This window comes from Gopherus evgoodei, chromosome 5 (genome assembly GCF_007399415.2).
Source record: "Gopherus evgoodei ecotype Sinaloan lineage chromosome 5, rGopEvg1_v1.p, whole genome shotgun sequence".
Classification (NCBI taxonomy): domain Eukaryota; kingdom Metazoa; phylum Chordata; order Testudines; family Testudinidae; genus Gopherus; species Gopherus evgoodei.
In genome coordinates this window covers 43,688,413-43,711,706 of record NC_044326.1, presented here as the reverse complement: position 1 = coordinate 43,711,706, position 23,294 = coordinate 43,688,413, and the positions used below count along the sequence as shown (strand labels likewise).

The window sequence follows — 23,294 nt, the reverse complement described above, 5'->3', positions numbered from 1 at the left end:
ACACAAATGTATGGAGGGCTGGGTAGGGAAGGCTTTGCCTCCCCAACAGCTTGACCCCTGCCACTTCCCACCTCCCTCAGAACCCCCAACCCATCCAACCCCCCCTGCTCCTTGTTCCCTGACCGCCCCCTCCTGGGACTCTCACCCCATATCCAACTACCCTCTGCTCCTCATCCCCTGACTGCCACCTCCTGGGACCCCCCACCCCTAACTGCCCCCAGAATCCCACCCCTTTATCCAACCCTCCCTGTCCCCTGACGGCTCTCCTAACCCCTATCCACATCCCTGCCCCCTGAAAGGCCCCCCTGGGACTCCCACTCCCAGCCCTCCATGTTCCACATCGCCTGACACCCCCTCTGAGAATCCCCACCCCATCCAACTGCCCCATCCTTCCTGACTGCCCCCTAGGATCTGCCACTCCCTTACCTAATGGCCCCCCTGCTCCCTTACCAGCAGCAGGAGCTCTCAGCCATGACACCCGGCCAGAGCCAGCTACACTCCCCTTGCTGCCCAGTGGGAGTGGTGGACCAGAGTGTGGCCTATGTGGTGGCATGGCTGCAGGGGAGTGAGGACAGCGGGGAAGGGGCTGGGGATTAGGCTTCCTGGCCGGCAGCTCAGGGCCAGGCAGGATGGTCCCGCGGACAACAGTTTGCCCACATCTGCTCTCTATGAACACTAGAAATCAGAATGGAAAGTATCTATTTTAACATAGATATTTATTGCATTTTCTTATCCTTGCTGGTATTTTGTAGGATTACAAAGAAAAAATCTGATTAAGTAACACAGAACTTGTTACATCTTGTGTTGGGATTTGGGCATAAACAGTGTTAGAGTTGGGGATATTATTTCCTGTTTGGATTCCTCAGGAAGATTCCGTCCTCGACGGAAATATTAGGCTTGGAATGGATGGAGAGGAAGAGTATGGTTTGTTTGAGTAGTGTAGCAGTGTTCCTATGTACTTAGAGACAGATCCTGCGGGGGCTTGATTGCCCTCAATTCATAATAAAGCTAATGTTCATCACATTGGAGTTCTAGGACATTAGAGTTTGATCCTATGCCTATTTTAATCAATAAAAAGACTTCAGTGGAAGTTGGAGCAAATCTTTAATGCAGAAGGATCAAATAATCAAAATGAAAACACAGAACATTCTTAATTGACATAATGCTTGTAGATCTTTTCTTGCTGTTGTTATTTTTGCCTTTCTAGTAATTTTGTACTTGTGGTGTGTTTTTTGTGGCCAGGTAGGGGAGCGGCAGCTAGCCAATAGTAAGATCCTGCAGGAAAAGACTTGGCATTTGGACATATTAGGTAGGCACTCAAAAAACCCAACTCCATTTCCTTATATTTTGTCTTTTAAAAAAACAAACACACTAATAGATGTGAGGAATAAAATTATGTAGAATCTGAGATAGCGTGTATCCTATTGTGTTATACTATACCGTACTGTGTATGCTTACAGGAAGATGCCTTCCTGTGCCATTATTTTACCACCACTCCAGTACTGTATTTGACCCAGTCTTTTTTTTTTTAACATCATTTGAGTGACCGTGTAAAGCATAGGGTAATTTAATCTGCATCATTTTATAGAGTTTGTGAACTTTCTCAATTGATTTTTTTTTATAGCAATTTCCCTGAAAGACATTGTGGGGTGAGAAGATGGTTAAGAGAATGATTGGTCACAATGACTTGGAGACTAAGAATAAAGGGTCTTTATGTTGCAATTAGAGTAATTATTTCTCAAGCATATGGCAAATCCATAGCGTTGATCATAGTATTTATAGCCATTCACATATGGCTCAAGTATTGTAATTGTGAGATGGCAGTGAAATCCAGTTGCATTTCAATTGTGCTATTGAATTGTAATGTGCATGATTTCTTATCTTAATTATATTTACAGTTTTCTTTTTTTAGTCTCAAACTGGAACAATGCTTACAAGCTATAGAAGAACATTTGTTCCTTGAAGAGACTTAATGTTTGGAATCGAGCCAACCAACTAATCCATTTCTTTTCCAGAGAATAGGCTCTATTCACCAAAGTTATCAACCAGAATCTCACAGTTAAGTATGACATGTGGGACTGTTTTTATAGCGAAGTAGCTCATGATGCTATACACTAGTAACTATTGTGTTGGCATTTCTAGTAGAAACTCTCCTTTCAAAGGTTTATATCTTGGCTGTAAAAATGTGCTTCAGGTGGCTCTTTGACATAGCAGATGCCCCCTGCTTAAGAGCAAGGACATCTGTGTATCTATGGCAACATCTATGTATTTTTTCATGATAAGAAATTGAGCTGGTATTGAGACAGTGTGGCCTAGTGGACAGAGTGATGGACTGGGATTCAGGAGGCCTGTGTTCTAGTTCTAGCTGTGCTACTGGTCTGACGGGTGAACTTGAGTAAGTCACTTCATCTCTCCGTACCTTGATTTCTCCATCTTTAAAATGGGGATAATGATACCTCCCTCGTAAAGTGCTTTGTGATCACTGAATGAAAAGTGCTAGATATTATTATTATTAAATGCTTAGGTCCTATCTTCATTAGATAAATTTGCATCTATCTAACTTCATTGATTTAATGATGCCAGTGTAAATCCCCAAAGCATGATTCAACCAGTGGACCAAATTCGGTGACAAATCCTGCTCACATGCCACCTGAGGCAAGTTGTACATAAACTCTGCTTTACATCTTCTTAATGTATGCTGGTATGATTTAATTCAATAAATTACCAAAGCAGCATTACCTTATTAAAAGACTTTATCCTGCAGTTCTTGCACTGTCCATTGACTTGAATGTGAAGTTTGCTTACTCCCCTCATTGAGGGCATATGCCCACTTTTTCTTAACAAGGTTCACAATCTACAGGTCTTGATAGATTCCTGCCACTATTTCTAGGTAGCAGGAGTAGGCAAGAGACTTCCTCCAACCCTCCATGTGTCTGGTTGATCTGGATTTTATCACACTAGTGTATGAGTATTCTTCAGGCAGGATTACTACAGTGGGTTCTACTTGGGGCTACATGTGAAGACTACACAAAACAAATGTAGAACATGGCTGACACCTTACTTAGCAGAATTTCCTGGATGGGGCCTGATCTGAAGCCTACTGACAGCAGCGCCTCCAGGCACCAAGCGTGTGCCTGGGGCAGCAAGCCGTGGGGGGCGGCCTGCTGGTCCCTGCAAGGGCGGCAGTCAGGCAGGCTTTGGCAGCTTGCCTGCAGGAGGTCCACTGGTCCCGTAGATTCAGTGGCAATTCGGTGGTGGGTACGCTGAAGCCATGGGACCGGCGGACCTCCTGCAGGCAAGCTGCCAAAGGCTGCCTGACTGCTGTGCTTGGGGCAGCAAAAAACCTAAAGCCGCTCCTGTCTACTGAAATCAGTCTTTCCACTGACTTCAGTGGTATTTGGATCGGGCCCTAACAGTGTATTACACCTTTACTCCCATAGACTTCTAGAGGTGGTTGGAAGTTTTCTGAGGAAAATTTCAACTTTGCGTTGGAAAGCCAAAAACATGAAAACTGTTGTTTTTTTGGTTTGTTTTTCAGCCAAAAGCTTTCAGGTTTTTTCTTTTGTTTAGTTGAAAACCCAAGTTTTGATGCAAAATTTTCAACCAGCCTTGAAGGGTTCCACTTTGTTTCTGGGTACAATTCTAAGTATTAATATAGAACTACAAAGTCCTACTTGGTTTGGAACTTGGCTTTCTTAGAGACCATTGCACTGTTCATGCTCCATCTCAGAAACTTTGTTGAAACTGACTTGGGAGATGAGCTGCATATACACAGAGGTTTAAGTTTTCCTAACTCCAAAGCAGCATCACCACTATTTAGCCTAGAACTATGCAGTGTAGATTTCAGTGCTCCAAAGTACGTAAGTTAGTGCAACACAAGACAGTGACTCTTACACCAAAGCTGCTGTCAAAGCTTCTACTGTAGACTTTGTCCTGTGCTTAGAAATCATGCTATTCAGGAAAATTATACAATACACTAATGAACTGATTGGTTTCTGACTGAATGGAGGTTGTTTTTCTAACTTTTACATCAATAAATAAGGTTCAGTTAACAGTAATCTAATTAGCTGGGTCTTGGTTTCATTTTGCACAATACATTTAAAGTTAGAGGAAAGTGATCCCTCACTGCTATGCAGCTGTAAATGCAACACCTAAGTATGTATACAGGTGGACAGCAAAAGCAGTCAATGTTAATTTAGGCTAAATTGAAAAAACTGGAAGCCTAAATTTTTTACTTTTATTTGTTGATTATAATTTATTTAATAATTAATAATAGGTTCTAAATCCTCAAAGACCTGAAATAAGTGGCCTGATTTTCAAAATCAAAAACTGTTGATGTTAATGGGAGTTTTGTCATTGTTTTTAATGGGAGCGGGATCAGACTCAAAGGCATTTTGTGTAACAGTTTTGTTTCGGTTGACGATTCTGTGCTTTAGAGAATCAGTAAGCAGCTTGGGCTCTATATAGAAGTAATCTATAAGGGCTACGGCACTTTTATTTAAGCACACTGCTAAACTGCTGGCATTGCACCTGCTATTTAACATTTTGAACTAGACAAATGTTCTAGCAAACTGATTATATTCATCCAAACAGAAAATGTTTTCAATTAAACAAGATTTTAAGAGTGGAAATTGTACATGTACGTGACAGTAGCTCCTTGTGCCTCCGGAGGACCTATTTAGGGTTGGCAATTTTAGCTCCTACCATATTTTGCTCTTTGAGCATCTTTGCCTGTGAATCTATTGCTGGCATTAACCACACAGACATAACCTAGTCACTATTATACTGCTACTGTTTAGTAGAGACGAACACGTATTCTGACAACTGAAGCGATGGGCTGACATCCCCCATGTGAATTTAGCAGATGTCGCATGGATTGAAGATAATAGAAAAACAAATACACAAAGAATAGAGCTACACAGCAGGTAAATATTGTTTTTTCCATGCCCCACCCAAAGCAGTCAAACCAAAAATAGAAGTATAAAGGACAACGAAAACGCCTTCTTCAGTTTTAAAGACACAGTAACCTCATTTTCCATTGAGTTATAAAGGTGCAGTGCATTCAGTTTACTTCAAGAGTCTGAAATCCACAAGGCTGTATGCTGATCTAGCAAGACAAGAGTATATCACGGGAGTAACTCCTTTGAAATCAGTGCCGTTAGAATTGTGCAAGTGAGATCACAACCAGGCTCAGGAGTTAAGAGCCGATAACATTTTACAGTGTATGCTGAAAGAAACTTCACTAAGTACCTGGCAATGTTGAGTTGCTAAGAAGCATAAAATGTGCAGTAGGCAGCAGAGCTGTGGACTTTGGACCCTTTTATCGCACTATCTGCTGCACTGAATGCAAGGCCCTTGCTAGGAAACTGCACTGCAGTTAGTCTGCCCCCAGCTTTCCCATGTGCAGGCAGCACTGCTCTGGTGAGTACAGCTGCTAGAAGGGCATGGGCAGCCCAAAACTGGGAGCAGGCCATCGACAGAGCTCAGGCATTAACAAGTGCACCAAGTAAGGCAGCCCCAAAGGAACTGCTGACAAACCAATGCTGCAAAATGGCTCATAGGGGGGATGAAGGGTCAGCCTTAGTACAGCAGCAAATACCACAGTATTGTCCGGGGAGGGGGAGACCAGCTGCCAGAGGGGTCAGGTAGCGACAGCCTAAAGGTACATGGAGATTGTGGGAATGTGACTCCACATATGCCAGTCAGACTTAGTACACTCCTCTTTTTACGTGGCTGGTGTGGCCGCTTCAGAGCAAGCAGAAAGGATCCCACAAGTGAGCACACTGCTGCTGATCTTACCTACCAGTCTGCCAGGAGCAAGATGTCTTGGCATCCAGATGCCACACACCTCAGAAATAGCACCTATCCCTCCCGAGTGTGATATAGCTAGGGCCCTACCAAATTCTTGATCATGAAAAGCCTGTCACGGACTGTGAAATCTGGTCTCCCCCTATGAAATCTGGTCTTTTGTATGCTTTCACCTTATCCTATTTCAGATTTCACAGGAGAGACCAGCATTTCTCAAATTGGGGGTCCTGACCCAAAAGGGAGTTGCAGAGCGTCACAAGGTTATTTTACAGGGGTCGCAATATTGCCACCTTTACTTCTGCACTGCCTTCAGAGCCGGGCAGCAGGGAAATGGCAGCTGTTGGTCAGGATCTGAAGGCAGCACCTTGCCAGCAGCAGCGCAGAAGTAAGTGTGGCAAAATACCATACCACCCTTATTTCTGCGCTGCTGCCTTCAGAGCTGGGCAGCCAGACAGTGATGGCTGCTGACTGAGGGTCCAGATCTGCAGGCAGCAGCACAGAAGTAAGGGTGACACTACCATACCAGGCCATCCTTACTTCTGTGCTGCTGCTACTGGCAATGGCTTTGCCTTTAGAGCTGGGCTCCTGGCCAGCAGCTGCCGCTCTCCAGCTGCCCAGCTCAGAAGGCAGCGCTGCCGCCAGCAGCAGCACAGAAATAAGGGTAGCAGTACTGCAATCTCCCCTACAATAAACTTCTGGACCCACCCCTCACCCTCAACTCCTTTTTGCGTCAGGACCCCTACAATTACAACACCATGAAATTTCAGATTTAAATAGCTGAAATCATGAAATTTACGATTTTAAAATCCTATTATTGTGAATTTGACCAAAATGGACTGTGATTTTGGTAGGGCCCTAGGTATAGCAGTCGTGGAGGGATGGGGAGAAGTGGTAGCCAGTGGACATGCACAGAGGTCTCATAGCTATGGTGGAGCTGAGTCACAGGGGCAAGCATGTGCTGCTGCAATGCAGTGATCTCTGCTCTAGCTCTGTTTCTCTTTCAGCTGGTAGTTGGGTGGCTTTTGTGATGGCACTAGGACAGTCTGCAAGGCTGTATGGAGTCTGGCTGTACACCATGCATTCCCCCCTTGCTGTAAAAGGGTCTGATCCTGCTCCCACTGAAGTCAATGGCAAAACTCCTGTTGGCTTCAGCGGGGTAGGATAAAATCTTAACTGCTTCTCAGGGTGAGGGTGACTGAAAAAAGACCAAGAACTCTCTACTTTGCCTACATCTTTGAGCTTGATTCTCCACTGCAGAAGTTGAGGATCAAGCATAGAGGTCAATTGGAGTGGTCTGCTACAGCAAGGAATCAGCCTTATTAGCATACAACATATCTAATTTGGCCCATTATTTACCTTAATAAAAATACACATCTCTTTTAAACGAATGGGGAGGATTCCAAAGTGGCCATACAGTGACACTGAATAATGTGAGACATGAGAAGCCTCCTACCACCTTTTTTTTTCTCCCCCCCCAGAACCACAAAATAATTTCACATGTCAGTTTACAACGGAACACAGGACTATAAAACTTCTTTATAACCATGACAAAAAGCACTTGCACTTCACAGCAATTATTTAAGGCAAATATGAGGGGTAGGGAATTAACTACATTGCTGGAGAAAAAGTGGAGGAGACAAAGGTCAGCTATGAAGAGAAACGTCTGCTTTTTGTTTGTCTATTGTTACTGCTTACGCATTTAATTCATACTCTCCAAAATATGAGTTCTTCCACATGTCCAAATGAAAGTATGCTGGATTCAATCCCCAGAAATATTCTTAGTATTTGTTGCAACATCACTGGCACCTCTATGACCTCAAATCATCCTTTTCAACCATTCCTCCAGATCTCTCTTGATGCCCACTTGGACATCAGCCTTTCAGCAAGGAAGAACACTCCATGCTTCAATCCTGTCTCCAGTAACTTTTCAGCACTTGCTTTCTCTAGCACAACAATATCTACCATTCTCTGTCCACTGGCATTGCTGCCTGCAGCCACACTTTTGGGCTGTGTTCTTCTGAGTTCCCCTGAGCTAAGGAAGCATCATTAAGCCAGGCCACTGTTTAGATGAGAGAAAATCCATGTGCTGCTGGATTGGGTGCTGTTAATTCAGGAAGTAGGAGTCTGCCTGTGAGTCAGTATGGAACCAGTACTCCTGCATGGTGCGTTATAGCACTGTGCTGCTGGAGAGCTTCCTTTTTTAGATGAAAAGTTAGACCACAGTTCTGACTGTTTTAACTAAAAATCCAACGGCACTTCTATAGCACTGTGACAGAACGAACAAACAACATTACCCATGCAGAGTTGTCTCCCCACAAAGGGGAAAGGAGAGCTAGAGTCTCTGGCCTTGTCTACACTGCCACTTTACATTGCTGCAACTTTCTTGCTCAGGGGTGTGAAACCTGTCCCCACTTCCCCCCAAGTGCTGCAAGTTTCAGCGCTGTAACGTGGCAGTGTAGACAGTGCACCAGCGTTGGTAGCTATGCCCTTCATGGAGGTGGGTTTTTTATAGTGCTGGGAGAGCTGTCTCCCAGTGCTGGTGCCACGACTACACAGCTGCCGTGGCAGGACTTTAACGTTGCTAATGAAGATGTACCGTACTCTCTGTCTAGTTCACTGAGGACTTTCCTATTGCTCTCAGAGATTCTGGTGATGAGTGGCAGTATACAACCCTCAGGTAGACAGATGAGATATAGGAGTTGAGGTGTTATCTCTGGTATTCCAGCTAAACTGTGAGCTGGGTGTTTTATAATATGGCTACCTAACATTCCTCCCTTAGCTTGTTGTCTGCATTGTAATGGGTTTTATTTGTATCACAGTAGCACCTCAAGATGGGGAACCAAGACGGGGACACTGTACTATGCACTCTACTGAGAGACCACCCGTCCCCTGAAGAGCTTACGTTGAAATAAGCTGGGGGGGAGGGGGGGGGGAGAGGGAAATGGGCCATGGCTTGCCATAGTCCCACAGCAGGGCAGTGGCAGAGTCAGGAACAGACCCAAGTGCTCTGTAGACTTTCCCTCCTGTCTTTTTGGCCTTTTGTTTTATGTTCTCCAGGCCATTCCCTGCACTGCTCAAATCCCACACTTCTCCCTGTCCCTCAGTCTTTGCCTCTCCTTCCTGGGAGTACGGGCTGTACCCCACAAGTTACTGAGCACTCTGGCCCCAGCCCAGCTTAGCACATGCTTACTTTTTAAGCTTCTGCGTAGTTCATTTGAAATCAGTGGGAATACTGACATTTCCCCCCAAGCTCAAAGTGAGACTTGGGAAATGCAAATCCAGTGCAAACACACTGAGTGAAGCATAGATTGAGATCACCCACTTAACACAGCTCTGTTCCTAACCCTTGATGATAAAGCAATTAAATCTTGCTTCTTGAGCCACCTAGCTTCCTCAAGCACAAACCTTTCTCCTTGAAAGGTGACCATTAGACCCTTCGTTACCCCTAGGCTGTGTACTTGTGTGTGTACATGGATACACTGTAATTGGTTGTAAAATATTTAGTGATATTTGTAACAGCAACACTATTCCCAGATAACAGTATTACTAGTGGAATAGAAAGCAAGCAGAAGAGGTGATGCTATAATTGTACAAGGTTTCTTTTCAACACTTCTGCCTGTTTGGACCCTCCACTAAAAACTGGCCCCAAATTCTTAATTTCCACTAATTCCTTATTGCCTGTGTACCAGAAGGAATATTTGATTTGTATGAATCTACCACGCCTGTCCCATAAGGCACCGCTGCATTTGACTCTGTGCTTACGTGAAATGACAAAGCAAGAAGTTAAATGGAACGGTGTCATAAACGGCATAGCAGAAATTCTAATTACTGTAGGTATTGTTAGGTTACTTCTATAAAGCACAGCTGAGCTGCTAAAGAAGTCAGTTGCATCTATATCACTTGCACTGGTTTCTTAGGAAAGTACTGTGGTTGTTTTTCTCTCATTCAAAAATCATGCTTCTTTCATTCTAGATCTGTAAGCATGATGACAATTGAAGTCATATTTCACAACCAATGCAAATATTTAATATGATGTCTCTGAAGCTCACTGTCTAAGAACATTCTACATAATGAAACATGTAGCTGATTTAATGACTAAGCTGCTAAATATGGGTGTTCCATGACCCAGTCAATGTGCACAAACATTAATTAAAACAGAAGGGTCATAACAGACGTTGTCACTTTAAAGACGCAGTGCCCCTTTTCTATTGTCATCTCTACAGTGGGATGATTGGAGCTCTTGGTGTGTTTTATTTCCAGGTCCTAAGTACAGTTATACAGATATACCCCATATGTTAACCTGAAGAATGTGTTGTGTTGATCTTGTGAATGATTTGGGCCAAATTTTATTCTTAAGTATATTTGTGTAAATTTACAGTGACCCTTCTGAAATCAGTGGTATTACTCCAGATTGACACCTGAGTAGTTACGAGCAGAATATGACCCAAGGTAATTTTTATGGTTAGATTGTAAGGTATTTGGAGTGGGAACAGTCTTTTTGTTCTGTCTTTGAACAGCACCTAGCACAATGAGATCCTGGTCCATGACCAGGGCTCTTAGGTGTGACTGTAATACAAACAATAATACTATATCAGGCAGTGCAGCAAAGTTAGTGACATAAACCCATGCTTCAGGTGCTCCGTGAGGCACACAGCTGAATGTGTCCTGCTTCTAATGGGTCAGATATTCAACTAGTTTAAACAGGACAACGGTGTCAGGTTTACACAGGTTTACAATGGAGCTGTGCCTATTTACACCAGCTGGAGATCTGGACCAGTAAGTGCAAATACCTCTTAATGACATCATGGTTATGCTAATACTCCTAATTTTCAGAGAAAGGTTTGAATAAAACACATACACAACTGGTTGAAGCTAGTCAGGATTTCATTGACTACCTGCAGGCCAGCCCGTAACTAAAACAAAACAAATAGACTTTTGTAGGGTCAGTTAAACATAAAATTTTCTTCTTTACAAACACTGGTCTTTGGACAGGATAGAATATTTATATGACAGCATCAAATCCTGTCATGAACTTTGTCCTGGTCTCAGCTGTCACTATTGAGATTAATTTTACTAAGTAAGATGGGAACTTGAAAATGCTAAAAATCTGTTCCCTTTGCTTATCACTATTTAATTGTTATGTATTTCATTTAACCAATTTTAAAACAGTAGGACCTCTGTGGGAACATGAAATCTAATCCTGAAGTCAGTGGGAGTTTTTCCTGGGTAAGGACAGCAAGATCATGCCTATGGTGGTTTTCAAAGACCCCATACTGCAAATCCCACTGTCCTTCTCTGAAGGGTAATATACACTCAGAACACTGATAGGCCCCACAGCCTTAATAGATCTGGCTGAATTCTGTTCTTGGCTCTGCCACGGAATCACTTTGTGGCCCTCTACTGATCACTTCTGGACAGAATTTCAAAAGTGGACACCATCTTGGCTGATTATAGGTTTTTGGATGTCCCACTAAGACATCTTGGGCCTGACTTCACCTGAGCCCTTCTGAAAATCAGGCCCAAGATGTCTCAAATTGGGCACCTACAAAGTGAACTGAAAATCAATGTTCAGTTTTGAAAATGTAGCTGATAACCTCCCAGTGTACTTAACTTCCCCATTTGTTAATGTGGGTGACAATAGCTTCCTTTGTAGAGCACTTTGAAAGCTTGGCCACAGAATGCAACGTAGTGCCAAGTATTATTATTCCCTTCTGCTTTTAATACCTGCTGATAGTAGATGGAACAAGAGAATACTTTACACAGAAAGATGACAAAAATACCTTCCTGGCACCCACCACCTCTCTACCGGAACTACTGTAGTTGAGTAAATTAATAAACACTACTAATTTGTTTGAAGCAACAGGAATCCCCAAGGGGGACAGTATTATGGAAAATAGAGCTAGCACTGTCAAACAAGACTGAGTACTGCATTCCTGAGAAGGGAACATAATGGTGAGTGGATAGTGCATTATCTGAAACAATTATGATGTTTAAGGGAAAACATAAGTGGAAAGAGAAGATCTTCCAGCCAGAGAGAGAACGAGCTTTGGTTTTGCCTAACATTGTACTCTTGAAAAATTCTTCAACAAAAGTGAAAATATAACCCTCTGTGATATTGACAAGGTCAGTGAAACCTCATGCCATTCCATGTGTAAGTTAATATGGCTTGCTGTAACTTGCATACCTGATTTCCTAAGTTTTAACTGAAGTATTATAATCACTACTTGCGTCCCTCCATTTCTAGATTCTGCTCTGTCTTTAGATTTTTGAAGCACCCCCCACCTGCCTCTTATTTATCTTGCAAGTTTTCACAAAGGTGCAACAAATTCTAGAAGGCAGAAAACTGGAATTAGATAATTTTAATGTGGAGTCATATCCACTAAACCACAGTTTCACTGAAGTGACTCAAACAATACACAATTCAGAGGAGGCGTAAATAAAGTCAGAGGTTCCCCAAATCCTCTGTTTTCAAGCATAAAGAGTGTAGTAACTATTATTTAAAATATGCCCTAATAATTGCTAACATGACCAGTTAAATAAAAAAATTAACTTAAAAATCTTCTTAGGTTTAGGTTTTTATTAGTCAGAGGTAGTCTTAAAAAAATGCTATCTGATCTGCTTTGGTTTTCTACAAAGTGGTCTGTATCTCTGTCTGGAAAAACAATACTGTCTCTGCAACAGGTGAAACATCGAGTTCAAATATTTTCAGGACAAAACTATTAGAAAGATTTTTCTAAAACTTAAAACTAAACAGAGTGCAATAAGTGCCCAGTAAACAATTTCTCTTGAAAGTACAATTAACATCTGAAAGTTTAAAACGTAAAAGAACAAGAACGTTTCCTACCTGCAGCTTTTATGTTGGTCAGGAAGTGTAGCTCTTTTCTGATTAGAATCTCCCATGGCTTAGCTTGGTTTCTGCATTTGAATGTTAAATATGTAAGAATGCCTTGTTTAGCCTGTGAGTTTGCATGACCTCTTAATGAGACACTGTAGTTAGTGTCATTGGGTGTAAAGGTATCATGTGACTGTAGATGAAAATAAAATCCTTTAAAGTTTGAATGTAATACTTCCTAGAATCTGTAACCCTTCACCTGCAAGCTGGATATGAAACCTGACAAACCTTGTTGTTTTATGGTCAGAATAAAAAAGAGAATGTGCCATCTTATTCCTTTTCTATGGGATAGTAAAATGTATTAAAAAAAAACAAACTCAAAATATAGAATACTCAAAATGCAGCGATAGTCTGTGGGTATATAAATTGCATTTTGAGTATTCTGTATATTAGATTCTCCAAAGTCACAAACTAAGCTGACCAGAAAGTCCCCCATCTCAGATCAGGTATTTTTACCTGGCACTGAATTGTAGTCACCACCATGTAGGGTGCTGCTGCTCAGATTTCAGTTCTACAGCTGAGATATATGCCTACAAGAGTGACATCAGAGCTGTCCATAAAAGTTACTGGTTTTCTTGGAACAGCTGTCTTCTGGGTGTGGTGTTACTTCCAGATAGGATATGAAAGGAGAGTGCTTACTTGTCCCACTCCTAGTTGTAAGAGGGAGGGAATGCTTAGTTGTAAGAAGAGAGATTTTTAGGAGATTCCTGCAGGCAGCCAATCAAATTAAGTTTTCTCTATTAATATGCATTAAAATACTGATTCTTGATATTCCTGGAGGTTGTAAGGTGAGCCTTGGAAGGAACTTGCTGCATCACAACAGCATTGTATAATCCCAGTCAGTTGTTTCTGAGTTTTGGGTTCAAAACTGTGCACACACTTTTCTCTAACCAGATGAGATTTTGGAAATATTCTACTAAATCCTTTTTAATTGTTTGTTTTTGTTTTAGGGCTTATGAAAATGAGGCTAATAGTATTGGGTGCAGCTACTCTACTGCTAAGTGCATTGCTATCATGCATTAGAAAATACAATAACTATATGTATGGAACTATACAACTTTGCCAGCACACCTCTGATCTGATACCCAGTTACTGCAGTCCTTGTTCTCGCTATGAGAAGAGAACACTGATCATGCTAAAAAATGTGGCACTAAATCCTGATTGCCTTGCTCATGTGAGGAATCCTATTGACAATTCATGTATGCAGAGTGAGCAGGAGTTGTCGCATGGTGATTTTTCTTACGTGCACTGGGGAGTGTATAGATGTCAGAACATCAGATTCATTTCACTTGTGGCCTCAGTAAACTGGACACGGCTTAGAAGATGAAACATTAATGTGTAAAACAACTGCGCCACCTAGCCGCAGTTTCTTACAGCTCCCCTTTCTCTAGCTATATATTCAAAGGCTAAACATAGATGCAAGTAAACAAATTAACAAAAATTGCTTTGGATGTGCTTAATGTAAACAGAGAAAGTATGTTATTTAAAGGCTAAGCATAGCTGAGCTTTCAAACTGCATGCTAACTCCAGTAACTTCTACAGTAGCTGTTTGGCACATTTATTTCTTCCTTCTAAGTTTCTAGCATTGTTGAAAATAGGCTTAAAGAATAAGGAACATTTTAAATTACAAAAAGCCTGCATTAAACTATGATGAAGATTTCAGCTTCAAGGTTCTGATGGCAACTATAAGGAATCATAAGTCTCTTGCAGATACTTCTACACTGCAAAAAAAACCTCCATGGAAGCAAGTGTCAGAGCCTGGGTCAACTGAACTCCAGAATGCACCATGGGACTAAAAATAGCAGTGTAGATGTTCCTGCTGGGGCTGGAACCTGGGCTCTGAGACTTACCCCTCTCAGTGGGTTTCAGAGCACAAGCTCCAGCCTGAGCTCCAATGGCTACACTGCTATTTTTAGCCCCATAGCATGAGCCCAAAAAACCCAAGTCGGATGACCTGAGCTCTGAGAATTGCTGCTGCAGGGTTGTGTGGTTTTTGGAAGGGTACGTGTACCCTAAGTGACCCTGACTTCACAGAGACAGCCAGTATACTCTGAGCTCCCCACACTTGTTTGTTACCCATGCAGCACCTAAGCATGTGTGGCATGCTTATCACACTTGCATTGCTTCCACCTGATTTACACTGGTGTGAGATCAGAACTGGGCCCCATGAGCTTGCTCCTGCTTTCATTTATGTTACTTTGCCTTTGAGTGGGATCAGGATTCAGCCTAGTGAGATGAGCAAGTGACAGGTGATAACCTTCACTATGAGCCAGAGTCTTATTTGAAAGTGATTTCAATGGGTTACCTGTGCAACAGGGTGCTCAGCCTGAGTAAGCATGGCAGGATCTGGCCCTACACATGGAATTACTAGTCTTTATTTAACCTAAAACTTTTGAGCCAGATTGTGGACCCGCAACTCACACTGGTGTGGAGTTATTCACCCAAGTAGTCCTTCTGAAGTCATTCATGTGAATTAGTGCTTCCCAAGATGGTAAGGAGTTCACAATCTGACCCTTCTTGTTCTAATCACTTCTTGTCTTTATTTTACATACATACAAAAAACTGCATTTAAAAAACATTATTATGGTTGCAAAGTCAAGCACTCAAAAGTAGGAAATGCCAGAATTAAGGTTACCAATATAACCTTAATTTAGCCCCTATGTGAGTGTATGCATTATGATAAGACTTTAATTATATGATCACATACTATTTTTTTCCATGGGACCCTGCCTCATTCAGTGCACAGCACAGATAGTGCTCTCTTAATTCAATATTTTGTTTTCTCCTCATTTGTTCACTGGGTGGTCCCAGGCCTTGTTTGCTGCACACTGTTCACACCTTGCTGTGAAGACAGAATTATTAATTTCCTCATGGGATTTTCTGCAGCACTTATTACTCTAGTATCTGAGTTCTTCACAAATATAAATTAACTTATTTTCACACATTCTTGTGAGATGAGTGTATTATTATCCCCATTTTACAGATGGGGAACTGAGACACAGAGAAACTTGAAGGAGGGATGGGCAGACGTATCCACAAATTTTGGATGTCCAATTTGAGATGCCTAGGACCTGATTTTTCAGAGTACTTAACATTATATAGCACTTTATATGTTCAACCCACTGCTCCCAGTGATTTCAGTTGCAGCTGTGAGTGCTCAGCACTTCTGCTGATCAGACCCTAAGGTTTCAAGTCAGGTACCCAGAAATGAGTGTAACACAGTTAATGACCATCAATGTAAAATTTGGGTTAAATGATTTGCCCGGCATCACATAAGTACACTGTGGCAGGGATAGAATCTAGTTCTATAGGACTGCATTAAACCACTTTAACCATGAGATTGTTTCTTTTCCTGCAATCCCCTACCTCATTTACTACACACTGTTCAAAGATGATGATCCTGGAGTTTTTCTGGCCAGGGCTGCAATGCATCTCTGCAGGGGTCATGAGCCTCCTCTTGTGGGGGTGCAGACAGGGCCTGGTCTGCATCTGCAGTTAGGTCCATGCCTTCTGTCTTCACTCCCTGCAGAGACCCCTTTACAGTGCAGATTGTGCCAGCATGCTCCAGGCTGGACTCTCTTTTCTCTGCCACATCCGAGGGCTCTGATACGACCGGCAGCTCTCTTATCTCCACCCGAGAGGTCTCCCGAGACCTCTCTGAGCTGCTGGTCTTCTACCAGGACCTCCTCAGGACCTGAAAGCTAATCTCTGTGACCAGGTCCATAGCAGCCACCAAGAGGGAGGATCTTCTCACAGAGCACCTGCTACACAATCCACATCTTAGTGTGCAGGTGATAGAGTCCCCCTTGGTGCACCAGAGGTTGGTCCTGACTGGTGTCATCAGAGTCGGAGACCTCCTGGACTATGATTGGAGAGACTGGGTGGACACCCCAGCACTTAGCCAGCTCATGGGATTGTTTATTCCATTGTGTGCTCCAGGACTCATAGACTCATAGACTCTAGGACTGGAAGGGACCTCGAGAGGTCATCGAGTCCAGTCCCCTGCCCTCATGGAGATGAGGGCAGCCTTGCCTCCTGCTTCTCTTGCTTGTGCGGATCCTGCAGGAGGGTGCTCCCCACCTGTCTCTTACCCCTGGGCCTCCGTACCTTGTCATTGGGCCCCTGCCCTGTGAACCTTCCTAGCCACCCCCAACATGTCACCTGAACTGGCTGCGCAATATCCAGCTGGTCCACCTCTGATCTGTGCCCGGAGAACATCTGTACGCGCTTGTGCTTCATGCCATCCAATTCCTCACCCTCGTGTCCCACTCCGACACCAAGTGGCAGGAGCTGCGCCACCTGAGGAAGGTGAGGAACCTTAGTGGGTCAGTGTGTACCCCAGACTGGTTCCATGGCCCGCTGGGGATATCAGTTGGCAGCTCTTTCATGGAGCTGTGAGCATGAGCAGATACCTGGCGTAGTTCACAACTTCCCTGACACCTGTCCCTTTTGCAGTGAGAGGGACACCTGGCACACATCTATGTAGGGTGCATCTGGTTGCCACCTGTAATCTGGCTTTTCCAGAACCTTTTACTGAGGTTCTGGCTGCACTTTTCCCTAAACCTCCTGATTCTGGCACACCCCAACCATGGCCCCATAAAGTCATGGGACCTTCTTGCCAGCCTCCCCCTGGTGCTGGCCAAGGTGGCCATCCATCACACCAAAAATAGGAATCTGGACGGGCAGGTACTCTGTGACTGGGGCCTATTTCTGTTCCCTTGTTCATAGAATCGTAGGACTGGAAGGGACCTCAAGAGGTCAACTAGTCCAGTCCCCTGCACCCAAGGCAGGAATATGTATTATCTAGACCATCCCTGACAGCTGTTCAGTTACATCTCTGTGCAGAGTTCCTCTGGACAGTGTCCACTGACTCCTGGGATGCTTTAGAAGAGCACTGGGTTTTATCCAGGGTTCTCTGCTCAGGTGTTCCCTTCCGGTTCCTGGATTTTCTACCCTTGACCTCCCTCCTATTCCTCTTTTCTCCTTTGTTGTACCCTGTAATCAACTGGAGGCTGGACTTTGTGGTTTCTCCCTTTAGTTGAAGGAGAGGGTCTTTAATTTTGGGCTTGCCTACACCATCCTGTTTCCATTACTTCAAACTGTACACGCTGTCCATCTTCTCTAATAAATGTAGCAGAGGTCATACAGACAACAGCCTTCTTCACTGCACAGCCCTGATTCATCCTTACAGCAGTTCTGTCTTGTGCACTTTATGAGGCTGGGGTTCTGAGAACATAATAGGTGATTCTGTAATTAAATATTATATCATAATACATAGGCTAAAGGGACAGAATTAAGGTTGCTCAGGCAAACTTTATTCTGGCACTTCCTAACTTTTGAGTGCTTAACTTTGCAATCTTAATTATGTTCTTTTAACATCGTTTTGTGTATAATTTGCTAGGTTTTTACAAAAGCAAACTGAAAACCCCCCAGACACACATCCATTATGTGGCGTCATATTGACACCTCCACCCACTGTTCATCGGCAGGTTTGGAACCTTTAGATTCATGACACAGACCTCTGTCACTTAACTTAACAGAATAATTGAGAGCAGCAGGGAGAGACTGGTGTCCTAGACCAGCATTTGAGAGGGGTGAGAGATTTTGCTGGTGGGATTCACAGATATTTGAGGAATAGTGAGACTCCGGAACCTTGGGTTCCATTCCAGGCTCTAGAGGGGAGTGTCGTCTAGTGGGCACAGATTCTTCTGCCCCGTTCTCTCCAAGCTTGGTCTCTCCCCTCCAACTTGTCCCTGTCCCTACCCAACCCAGTCTGATTCTCTTCATGTAGCCTGGCCAGTCTCCACTCCTCAGGCTTCTTATCTCAGTCCCAGTCTTGTTGCCCAGCAAGTCCTAGGTTTGCCCCTCTGCACTGCCTATATCAGTCTTCTCCCATTTCCAGTCCCAGTCTCCCTGTCTAGCCAGTCCTTGGTTCCCCCTCCTGACTCCTTATCCAATCTGTCTCTCTCCTCCTCCCTAGCCTCCAGTCGCCCCTGCCTTCCTACCCACGTTTCCCATCCCCAATGGCTCCCTGTGCCAGTCTTCCCACACTAGCTCCCCATCAATTTTAGTGTGACCTCTTCCCAGCTCCTTGTCCCATTCTCTTTGCTCACCCAGTGTCAGCTCTCTCCCTTGCACCCTGACTTCTTATCAGATCTGCCTCCCGCCTCTTCCCCATTACCCCATCCACTGGTTCTCAGTCCCAATCTCCCACCCACCTACTGGGTTTCTGGTCCCACTCCCATTTCTCTCCAGGGCTCCCAGTCCTAGTCTTTGACCTGGCTCCTAATCCCAGTCTCCTCCCTCATCCCCTCTCTCAGTGCCAGTTTTCTTCATCCCCCTTGCTTAGCTTCCAGTCCCCATCTCCCCCACAGGCTCCTTATCCCAACTGATTCCTCTCCCCACCCCTCGGCAGGTCTGGCTTGTTTTAAAATGGGCAAAACAAGTTATTTTCCCCTAACCTTTTTCTCAGAAACAGCTGAACCATTTTGGCTGAAATTTTCCATAAAAGATCAGTCTGCGGCAGACACCTGGCATGGAATATTTCAGCTCAAAGAGTTAAAGTTTGGCAAAGTTACAAACATTTGAAAACAGTCTCATAAGAGGAAGTGTCAGGCAACCTTAATAATAGGCGGCACTGCTGGCCCCGCCTAAAATATATAGACAAAAATGATCTCCAAACATCATCATCTTCTGGGATGTTCCATTTTAATCTATGTGGTAATGCTCCTAGAATGATCATTGGGGCCTCAGTTGTTATTATCATTGAGGCTCCAGAACTGGAAACTTTCACATATACACATCACTTTAAGCATGTGAGAAGGTCCATTACAGTCAGTAGGACTTTAAAGTGAAGCATGTACTGAAATGTTTGTAGGATCAGGGCCTTGGCATGTAAAACACTTGAGCAGAGACCTACTACTTTTTGTCTGTGCCAAAATAATATCAGTACTAATGTGTGGAAGGTCGTGATAGTGGGATGGGGGCAGAGCTCGTGTATGCAATTCAGGATCGAGGCCTTTGCTTTTAGGTGAATTCAGGGCTAAGCTGACAGTCCTGGTTAGTAAAGGTCTCTGTTTCATTAGAGCACAGACATTACATGACAGCAGCAGTGGGAGCTTCCTACTATATTGTTCCTAATAAGATGGTTCAACACCTTATAACCAAAGGGCTAGTCTCTGTGTTCTCTATATTGAGAGGGTGGACATTGTGATTTAGAAACACCTAGTCTGAGACCTTCAATTCATTTCACATGACTGCAGGTTAGTGACTATCAAGGTGACCACATTTGAAAGGTAACCCGAAGGAGAGAAGCTCCATGTCCCATTACCTCCTCCTTCAGCCACTCAGCACTCTAGAAAGAATTATTCCAATAATCTTGAGTACGTTCCTCAGTGGATTACAACAACTTTAAAGTGGGTCACAATTGCAGTCTAAATATTTGACAGTGATTCTTGATAAACGAATCCTTCATTAAAACTATCCAAAGGGCCTTGCACACATTTTGGTTCAATTACCTGAAAAACAGTGTGTCAAAAATCAAGCTGGCATTTCTAGACACAGAGACTCAGAAAAGTATATCGATGAAAGGCCCATTCAGAATACTGCCCTTTCACTCTCCTAACCCGCAACCTGAGTAATTGCTGAACAGGCTGTATTCAGACTCTGAATAACTTGAGTTATTTATTATTTGCATTATGGTAATACCCAGCGGCCCCAGTGAGGGTTGCAGTCTCTTTGTGTTGTGTGTTGCACAAACACTAGATGTCATGATCCCTACTCCAAGGATCTTACAATGTAATTTAAGATAATGGTTAAGATTCTGTGCTTTAAGCCAGCTTTGTGCCCTTGTTATTTTTGGAAGCAGTTCACAGTGTATATTAGAGCAGGGGTGTGCCAATTTACAACAGCCTCCTGAGGGCTGCCTGTAGGCTGCTCTGCAGTTAAGAGCAGCCCAGAGTCCCCATAGCACGGGGGGCTTGGGAAGGTGGGCAGCATAGGGCCTTATGCCAGTGCTTAATTTGTGCCATAGCTTGCCAGGGCTGAGCCCCAGCACCTCCAGGCTTGGCAGTTCGTAGCCCCGGCACCTCTGGGCTTGCTGCACCAGTTATGGATGTAAAAAAATTACTTGAGCCCCGGCACCTCTTTCGTTACAAATTTAAGCACTGCCCTTTGCTGTGCCTGTACTAGGGGAATGAGCGTGCAGAGGTCTTACACTGGAGGCTTTCAAACTTGTGCTTTCCTAGGCTGGAGTAATTTTCTGTAAACTGGTTTGCCATGTCTTTCAGTGCTGTGACAGGTTTCACTGTTTATTACAAGCTACTCCTGGCTCAGTCCTGATAAACTCACTACACCTAATACACCACTTTCATGGTATTTATCCATAAAGGGTAGCATGTGAGGTTTCACTGGAAGCCTGTAACCTGTTGATATTCATAAACATTATAATATGTGTATACGGGTAATATTTAAGGAACAGTGTGACTATACTGAAAATTATGCCATTATGGTCTTGGAATGAAATTTGGTCACCAAGCAATCATATGTCTTAGCAATGGCCCATTCAAATAGGAGGGAGTTTTCACCCTTCTCTTGCTAGCTGATTATTTCATATATTGCTCAATTTTCTACTTTTGCACCAATTCAGAAAAGTCAATGGGAAAACAATCAAACTACAAACATAAAAACCACTTGGCAGTGAACAGGAATGATCTGAGAACTTTTGGGTTGAGAAACTACTTGATTAGAAAGGGAAGGTAACTCTTAATAAGTTTAGGCCGTAGTTCACATTTTATGATTTTATATGTAACCATTTGTTTCCATCACTTACCCCCATTTCTATTTAAAGCTCGATTTTTTCTTAAATTTTCTTTGTTTTACTATAATTGAATTTTAAAAATGTGTGTTACACAGGAATGGTGATTAAGGTTAAACTCGTAAATGGGGGTTCACCATTCCTTTGGGAACAGATGATCTGGGATTTCTGTGGGTATCCATTGATGTGGGGCTGGTTACCACAGGGGCTACTTTGAAGGGATTCGGGGGCTGGTGTACATATATATTTAACCTGCAGGGCAAAGGCAGAGGCGACAGGTGGAGCAAAGGAGTGAATTGCCCAGGGGTCTGGCAATTTAAAAGGGCCTGGGCAGATGAGATAGATAGATTTTGTTCTTTAAAATAATAATAAAGATTCAAAAACAAGAAATCTGGTTTGCTGCTGCTGCTGCTCTGTACAGAGCGCTGTCCCTCATTGTGACAGTAATGGTTTGCCAGAGCTCCGCTGCTGTTCTGGCAGAGCATCAGCAACAGCAGCCTGGGAACTGCGGCGCTTGCTGCCTCCTCTGTGCTGGCTCTGTGACTGCAGGGCCGAGGACAGGGATACTTTAAAGAGGAACAAGCTCCCTCTGCACTACCAGATTTCCTGCCCCGCAGCTGCAGCTCTGCGCCAGACACAAGCCAGCAAGTTCAGCCATCCAATCGAGCCTCTTTAAGTTTGCTGAGAGGCAGCTGGGGCTAGCCTCCCTCCAACCCCCCTTCATTGCCGCTAGCACTGGCTGATGAGCTGCCTCTGCCTTCGCCCCTGGCTGCCTCCTCGGAGATCTCCCAATAGATGTGGCATACCATATCTGCTGTCTCCTCATTGCTCTGAGTGTTGATGTCCCGCAGCACCGGTAGCACAAGTACTGTATTGTATGTTTTAATTTTGTTGGTCATATTCAGTTACATCTTGTATATCAGTTTTTTCTTTGTCTTTAGATCACACATGAATCACGAGTAGGAGTTTAATTATTCTGCTTGATATTTTAGTGTGTTCTTACTTTGTGCTTCTTTAAATGGTCTATATGTTAATGTATTTTTTTAATTTAAACATATAATTCAAAATAACAAATTCTACATCTTGTATTTAGGCTCACAATGTATTTAACACTTGTGCTGTAACTGGAAAAAAAAAGTTAACTAGATCAAGCAACCACAACTTATGCGTAGTGGGTTCTGACACGTTATCAGTAGGATAAAAAGTAGTGTTGTAAACCTCAGCCTTCCCTTACTGGGGGGGCCATTGATTGTTCTGCCCTGGGGCCCGGAATTGCTGTTGGCAGGCCTGGGCAGAGCTGGTATAGCCTGGAGGAGACTGCTTGAGTGGCTGACAGGCTGGTTGTGTCAGGGAGCTGACACTCAACCATGACTCAGCTGCATCGGAGGCAGTGGTAACAAGGTGACTCACTGCCATGGGTGCCCTGAGAAGTGTCATAAATGTGAGGTCAGGAAAAGTTACCTGCAAGTGTTGATGAGTAGGAAGGTATTTCTTCTCGTTGGAGATTCAGTTATATAACCTTTTGATTTCATGTTGCCTTTGCCTTTGTTACTGAAGTCTTCCACAGAGAACAGGTTGAGAGGAAAATGACTGGTATTAAATGTTCTCTTTGGATATGTCTCTACACTACAGGGTAAGCCTAGGATTCAACTCAGGCTCAAACCTAATTTCCTTCCATCTACACACACATCGTGCTAACTCAGGGCTCAGAGCACAAGGTCCCAGGACCCCATGATGGTGAACGCCAAGCTTGAGTCACACTGGGACCTAAGATTCAAG

At 43.6% G+C, this 23,294-nt stretch overlaps 1 protein-coding gene across 3 annotated transcripts in view; it reads right to left on the bottom strand.

The window, feature by feature from the left end:
* The window catches only part of C5H4orf19 (chromosome 5 C4orf19 homolog), a 72,476-nt gene extending 59,761 nt beyond the window's left edge, over window positions 1-12,715 (bottom strand). For 2 of the 3 annotated variants that reach the window (XM_030565522.1, XM_030565527.1), the window contains exon 1: window positions 12,653-12,715. The gene's annotated coding sequence lies outside the window, so the exon portion shown is untranslated. The remainder of the gene's footprint in view (window positions 1-12,652) is intronic. The other variant, XM_030565523.1, reaches the window with a different exon arrangement.
* Window positions 12,716-23,294: the final 10,579 nt, after the last annotated feature.